This window comes from Pan troglodytes, chromosome 19 (genome assembly GCF_028858775.2).
Source record: "Pan troglodytes isolate AG18354 chromosome 19, NHGRI_mPanTro3-v2.0_pri, whole genome shotgun sequence".
NCBI lineage: Eukaryota > Metazoa > Chordata > Mammalia > Primates > Hominidae > Pan > Pan troglodytes.
Genome location: NC_072417.2, coordinates 76,871,337 through 76,877,466, shown reverse-complemented (window position 1 = coordinate 76,877,466; position 6,130 = coordinate 76,871,337). Strand labels below are relative to the sequence as shown.

Genomic DNA, 6,130 nt, shown 5'->3' with positions numbered 1-6,130 from the left:
TCACCTAGGTAAGATCATTGGTCTATGTGAAATTACAAATGTTTTTTCCTTCTTGGTTGCTGCAGCCTGGTGGATGTTCATGGAGAAGCTCTGTTCTCTATATTATGGCTGTGTGCCGTTGCTTCTCCCTCTGCTTTTATCTTTTCCATAGTTGAGGCTGGGTATGTTCTTTCAAAGAAATGGCCATGAATATGTGTAAGTATACTTTTGAAAATGAGCTTTCCTAAACTATTGAGAGTTCTTTCCGCCTCTTGCGGAAGCAACTCTTGGAGGAGAGGCCCATGTATCTGCACGAGCACTTAGCTTGTTCAGATCTCTGCATTTTATAAATGCTTCTTACCAAGAAAGCATTTTTAGGTCATTGCTTGTACCAGGTAATTTTTGCCGGGGATGGGTAAGGGTTGGGTTTTCTGGTGGGAGTGGGGTGGTGGGTATTTTTTGTTGATGCTTTAGTGCAGGCCTGTTCTGAGGCAATAACAAGTTGCTGTGAAAACAGCATGTGCTGCTGCCTTTGTAACTGCATGGAAACTTTTCACATGGGTTTTTCTCCAAGTTAATACAGAAATATGTAAACTGAGAGATGCAAATGTACTATTTTTAACAGTTCATGAAGTTAAGTTATTAAAATAACAATAACATAAAACTTAATTACTTTAATATTATATAATTATAGTAGTAGCCTTGTTTTACAAACCTTTAAATTACATTTTAGAAATCAAAGTTGATAGTCTTAGTTATCTTTTGAGTAAGAAAAGCTTTCCTAAAGTCCCATACGTTTGGACCATGGCAGCTAATTTTGTAACTTAAGCATTCATATGAACTACCTATGGACATCTATTAAAGTGACTGACAAAATCTCAGAGTGCCGCCTTGACTTTCTGGAGTTATCCTACAAGAGTATAAGCTCAGAGGAAAATTCTTTCTGTTCGATAAAAGTCAGCACTGAAATGCTTTTCCTTCAAAAGAGTTCATCTGAATATTCCTTTTGTTATTACCATTCAATCATTTTAAAAATATTTTATATTTTTAGAGCCCCATATGTTATTTATGGGCTCCTCCCTGCATTCCACCTCTTGAGTTAAGACTCCATTAATTCTCCTGTGAATGCGAGGACAAAGAGAGGAGGATGTTGTTTAGTGTCACAAACTGGAAAACCACTAAGTCTCCAATCTCATTTGCATTGCCTGGATGTTTAGCAATGCCAAAATAAGCACTGGACTGTAAGACAAAGACCTGGCTTTTAGTGCCAGCAGAACTAATTACTAATCCTTTGACTTTCGGCAAGTTATTAACCTAACGTGAAGTGAGGATAGTAATTATTTGCCCTGCCTGCTTCACAGGTAGTTGAACACTAAGAGAAAATATTTACATATGTAAGATTGTTTTGTAAACTGTTTAAGCACTTTGCAAGTATAAGGCATCATCTAGGACTGGTCTCCAAGTGATGCATTCTTGCTTTACTCTCTTTTGCTTTTCTTTCTCCCAATGGAAACCAAGCAGATCCTTTCAGAGTTCTTTATCTGCAAAAATTGATAGGGTATTTTTTGAGGAAGAGGGGAGTAGCTTATGATTCTGTTTCCTTAGTAATAGCAAACCTTTTCCTGTAAAGACCAGATGTGAAACTCCTCTTTTGTTTGTTTTTGAGACGGAGTCTCACTGTGTTGCCCAGGCTGGAGTGCAGTGGTGCAATTTCGGCTCACTGCAACCTCCATCTCCCAAGTTCAAGCGATTCTCCTACCTCAGCCTCCAGAGTAGCTGGGACTACAGATGCGTGCTACCACGCCCTGCTTATTTTTTATATTTTTAGTAGAGATGGGATTTCACTGTGTTAGCCAGGATGGTCTCGATCTCCTGACCTTGTGATCCACCCACCTCGGCCTCCCAAAGTGTTGGGATTACAGGTGTGAGCCAGTGCGCCTGGCCCTAACTCCTTTCTTTAGATGGAATTTAGACCAAAGAAAAACATTGATTTCTTATTCCACCCATTCAGTAGGAATTGGCAATGTGAAGATTGTTTAGAATTGTGTTGTACAAGAATCCAGTGGATTTGGCAGGAAGAGGTGAAACACTGTGCTTTATCATCCCAGGTTCTCATTGCTTACCATTCCTGCCTCCTCTCATTTTGAATGATGTGAAACGATATAAGAGAGACAAGAGGCCGGGCGCGGTGGCTCAGGCCTGTAATCCCAGCACTTTGGGAGGCCGAGGCGGGCAGATCACATGAGGTCAGGAGTTCAAGACCAGCCTGGCCAATATGGCAAATCCCCGTCTCTACTAAAAATACAAAAATTAACCGGGTGCGGTGGCACAAACCTGTAATCCTAGCTACTCAGGAGGCTGAGGCAGGAGAATCGCTTGAACCCAGGAGGCAGAGGTTGCAGTGAACCAAGATTGCACCACTGCACTCCAGCCTGGGCAATAGAGCAAGACTTCCGTCTCAAAAAAAAAAAAAAAAAGAGTTATACCCATAGGACTGTCTTCTGTTACAGACTGCTAAAACAGAACAGTTCTGAGACAATATGTTTTCTCTACCCATTTGTAATGGCCGCAAGAAGTTTAGCATCTTTTCAAGCAGTCTCTCTAATACTCGGTCCAAAAGACCACATGTGAAAGACCCTTCAGTAGAACACTGCTAGAAATTTTACTTCTCTGTTTATACTGTGTTGCTTTGTGAGTTTACCAAGTTTGCTCCTGAGAGTGGCATCTTATTTTGAGAATGAGAGCATGTGAGGGTAGCCCTTAGCAACGTCAAAGCACTCGATAAAATCAAAATGATGTGGCCCAGCGCAGATGGCTCACACCTGTAATCCCAGCACTTTGGGAGGCCGAGGCTGGTGGATCACCTGAGGTCAGGATTTTAAGACCAGCCTGACCAATATGGTGAAACCTCGTCTCTACTGAAAATACAAAAATCAGCCAGGCGTGGTGGCGTGCGCCTGTAGTCCCAGCGACTTGGGAGGCTGAGTCAGGAGAATTGCTTGAGCCCAGGAGGCAGAGGTTGCAGTGAGCCCAGATCACGTCACTGCATTCCAGCCTGGGCAACAGAGCAAGACTCCATCTCAAAAAAAAAAAAAAAAAAAATCAAAGTGATGTATGTAAGATCAAATGAGAACTCGTGCATACAGGTCCCACAGTTTCAGGGGCATATTTCTTTTTTTTTTTTTTTTTTTTTTGAGACGGAGTCGCGCTCTGTCGCCCAGGCTGGAAGTGCAGTGACGCGATCTCTGCTCACTGCAAGCTCCGCCTCTCGGGTTCAGGCCATTCTGCTGCCTCAGCCTCCATAGTAGCTGGGATTACGGGCGCCTGTCACCACGCCCGGCTAATTTTTTTGTACTTTTAGTAGAGACGGGGTTTCGCCGTATTAACCAGGATGGTCTCGATCTCCTGACCTCGTGAACCACCCGCGTCGGCCTCCCAAAGTGCTGGGATTACAGGCGTGAGCCACCGCGCCCGGCCTTCCAGGGGCATATTTCTATAAGTCCCTACTTGGATGTAGCTAAACTTCTCCCCCAGTCTTGGAAGTTAGGACGGTCTAAATCTGTGTCAAAGCTCAGAGCTGGCAAGAGCGAGTGTTCATTACCTGATGGTATATATCCGCGTTTTGGATACCCCCTCCTGCGCACGCGGGGGATAAGTCACTGAAAAACCTAGTCTCACAGGAGTGAGGCTTAGTTCATCGCTTCCTCATTTCTCAAGCTCTGCATAACCTGGCTTGGACAAACCTGATAGGTTTCCACAAACGGCCTCAGCTGTGGATGAGGAAGGCTTCGGGGGGAAAAAAAAGATACTGAGGGGACAAGATCGTTTTCATTAGTTGAGCTATTTTCCTTGTTTTACAAATAGTGGGGAGCAAAGAAAGGATGGGCTTCCCCTTTGCAGCTTGTTATCTGGTGCCCGAGAGGCCAAAGTGAGGGGCATTTGAGATGTCGTCCAAGAAAAGTGCGAGGCGGGTTTTCCCATAGAAGTCCTACCACATGAAATGAGAAGAACACAATTCTCAGGAACAGCCAAGTTTGCCTTTCTCTGGTCCTTCATTGTTGAAGCCACCTGCTTCCCCCTCCTGCTGCGGGGGCGGAGGCTGTAGGCGGAAGCGCTGCGCGGCGGGAAAGACAACGGGAACTGAGAACCGCTCTCGGCGCGGCGGCGGCTGCTATGGCCTGCCGCAGCCGCGGCCACTCGGAAAGGGCGGGACTTCCCCGCAGGGCGGGGTGGGGCGGAGCGCTCTATCAGTCCTCCCGGTCGCCCGACTGCGCATGGCACGTTGCGTGCTCCCCTCCCAGCAACCGGTCTGGCGGCGGCGCGGCAGTAAAACTGAGGAGGCGGAGCCAAGACGGTCGGGGCTGCTTGCTAACTCCAGGAACAGGTACCTACCTGCCTGGCGGGGTGCCTGGTGCGCTGCCGGGGCCAGTCCCTCCTGGCTCTGCCACCGATTCCATCTCCCCAGGCCCGGGCCTTCGTCGGAGCGGCCATCCTGGGCTCACCCTCACCCTCCACGGGCCCCCTTTTTAACCCGCGTCCTCGACTCCCGCAATGAGGCGCCGCAACCCGAGAGCAGAATAGGCTTGGGCCTGGCGGGGAGACGCTGAAGCGGAGTTGCCGGGCGAGAGAGGCGGGCTCCTGCTTTCCCCTTCCTCCCCACCCCCTAGGACTTCCAGGTGGGGAGCCTAGGGCTGGGTGCCCGTTTGTCCTGTTCAGGCAGAGTGGGGGCCGACCCCGGTCCTGGGCTCCCCGCTCTCCCCAGCCGCCGCGCACTTCGGGCTGACAGGCAGCGGGTCAAGTCCTCGTAAGGACACAAGATCCAGATGACTCCCAGAATCGGCCTAAACGAAGAGCTCATTGTCTTTTTGTTTTCCAGAAATGTTTTTTGGGTGCCTGCAGGGGATTTGGGCGCCGAAGATGGGGATTGGGGGTTGGGGATAAGGAAGAGAGCTCGAGGGAGGGGCAGTGGGTAGGTAAAACTGTTCATAGTTCTCAGGAAATAGGGAACTAACCTCTCTGCCCAGCCTTCTCCTGTATCCTAACATACTTTAACTTGACTTTCCCGGAGAAAGAGCCGTTGGAATTTGCCCTTTTCTTATTGTAATATCTGTTCAAGTAGAAGCATGTTCCAATACGTATACGCGACGTTAAGACAATTCTTCATTGACACTCATACCTTCCTGAAGACACCCAGGACTGTTTCTTGTCCCTGAGAGTTAAGGAAGAAACCAAATTTGATCACCTGCCAAAAGCCTGTGAATTCAGCCTTTAGTTACAGTGCTGAACTGGTCAAATCTGTCCCCTACTTTTTAATCAGATTTCTTAGAGGTGTTTTGGCTGGAATGCAGTGTTTATAGTTGTGGCCCCAGAAATGGAGGAAGTTTACTCTGGTTTTTAGAGCACAGGCTTTGGAACAGATTTAATTAGTCCCCTACCACTTATCTGTGTGACTTTGGGCATTTAACCTCCCTGCACACCTTAATTTCCTGATCCGTAAAACAGAGATGATAATACTTGTGAGCTGCTCATGAAGCATTTAAAAGCACAGTGCCTGACACGTAGGAAGTTTGCCATAAATGTTTGCTGGGTTTATTATTTTCTCTCTTTATTTTTATTTTAATTTTTTTGAGATGGAGTTTCGCCCTTGTCCCCCAGGCTGGAATGCAATGGCGCGAACTCCGCTCACTGCAACCTCGGCCTCCTTGGTACAAGCAGTTATCCTGCCTCAGCCTTCCGAGTAGCTGGCATTACAGGCACCCCCCACCACACCTGGTTAATTTTTGTATTTTCAGTAGAGACGGGGTTTCACCATGTTGGTCAGGCCGATCTCTGAGGTCCTGACCTCAGGTGATCCACCAGCCTCGACCTCCCAAAGTGCTGGGATTACAGGCGTGAGCCACCGCGCCCGGCCAATAAAGCTATTTCTATGTCTGTCCACTAGTAATATTGCTTTGTTGTGTGTGTGTGTGTGTGTATATATATATATATAGTGTTAAATGTTTCTGATAGGCTGGGTACCGTGGCCCACCTCTGTAATCCCAGCGCTTTGAGAGACTGAGGCAGTAGGATTGCTTGAGCTCCGGAGTTTGAAACCAGGAACAGGTACCTGCCTGGCGGGGTGCCTGGTGCGCTGCCGGAGCCAGTCCCTCCT

General features: G+C 47.6%; 1 protein-coding gene across 17 annotated transcripts in view; it reads left to right on the top strand.

Moving 5' to 3' along the window:
• Window positions 1-3,276: 3,276 nt before the first annotated feature.
• STRADA (STE20 related adaptor alpha) overlaps window positions 3,277-6,130 on the top strand; it is a 39,884-nt gene continuing 37,030 nt past the window's right edge. For 8 of the 17 annotated variants that reach the window (XR_010152731.1, XM_054669863.2, XM_016930624.4 and 5 more), the window contains exon 1: window positions 4,118-4,363. The gene's annotated coding sequence lies outside the window, so the exon portion shown is untranslated. 17 annotated transcript variants of the gene reach the window in all.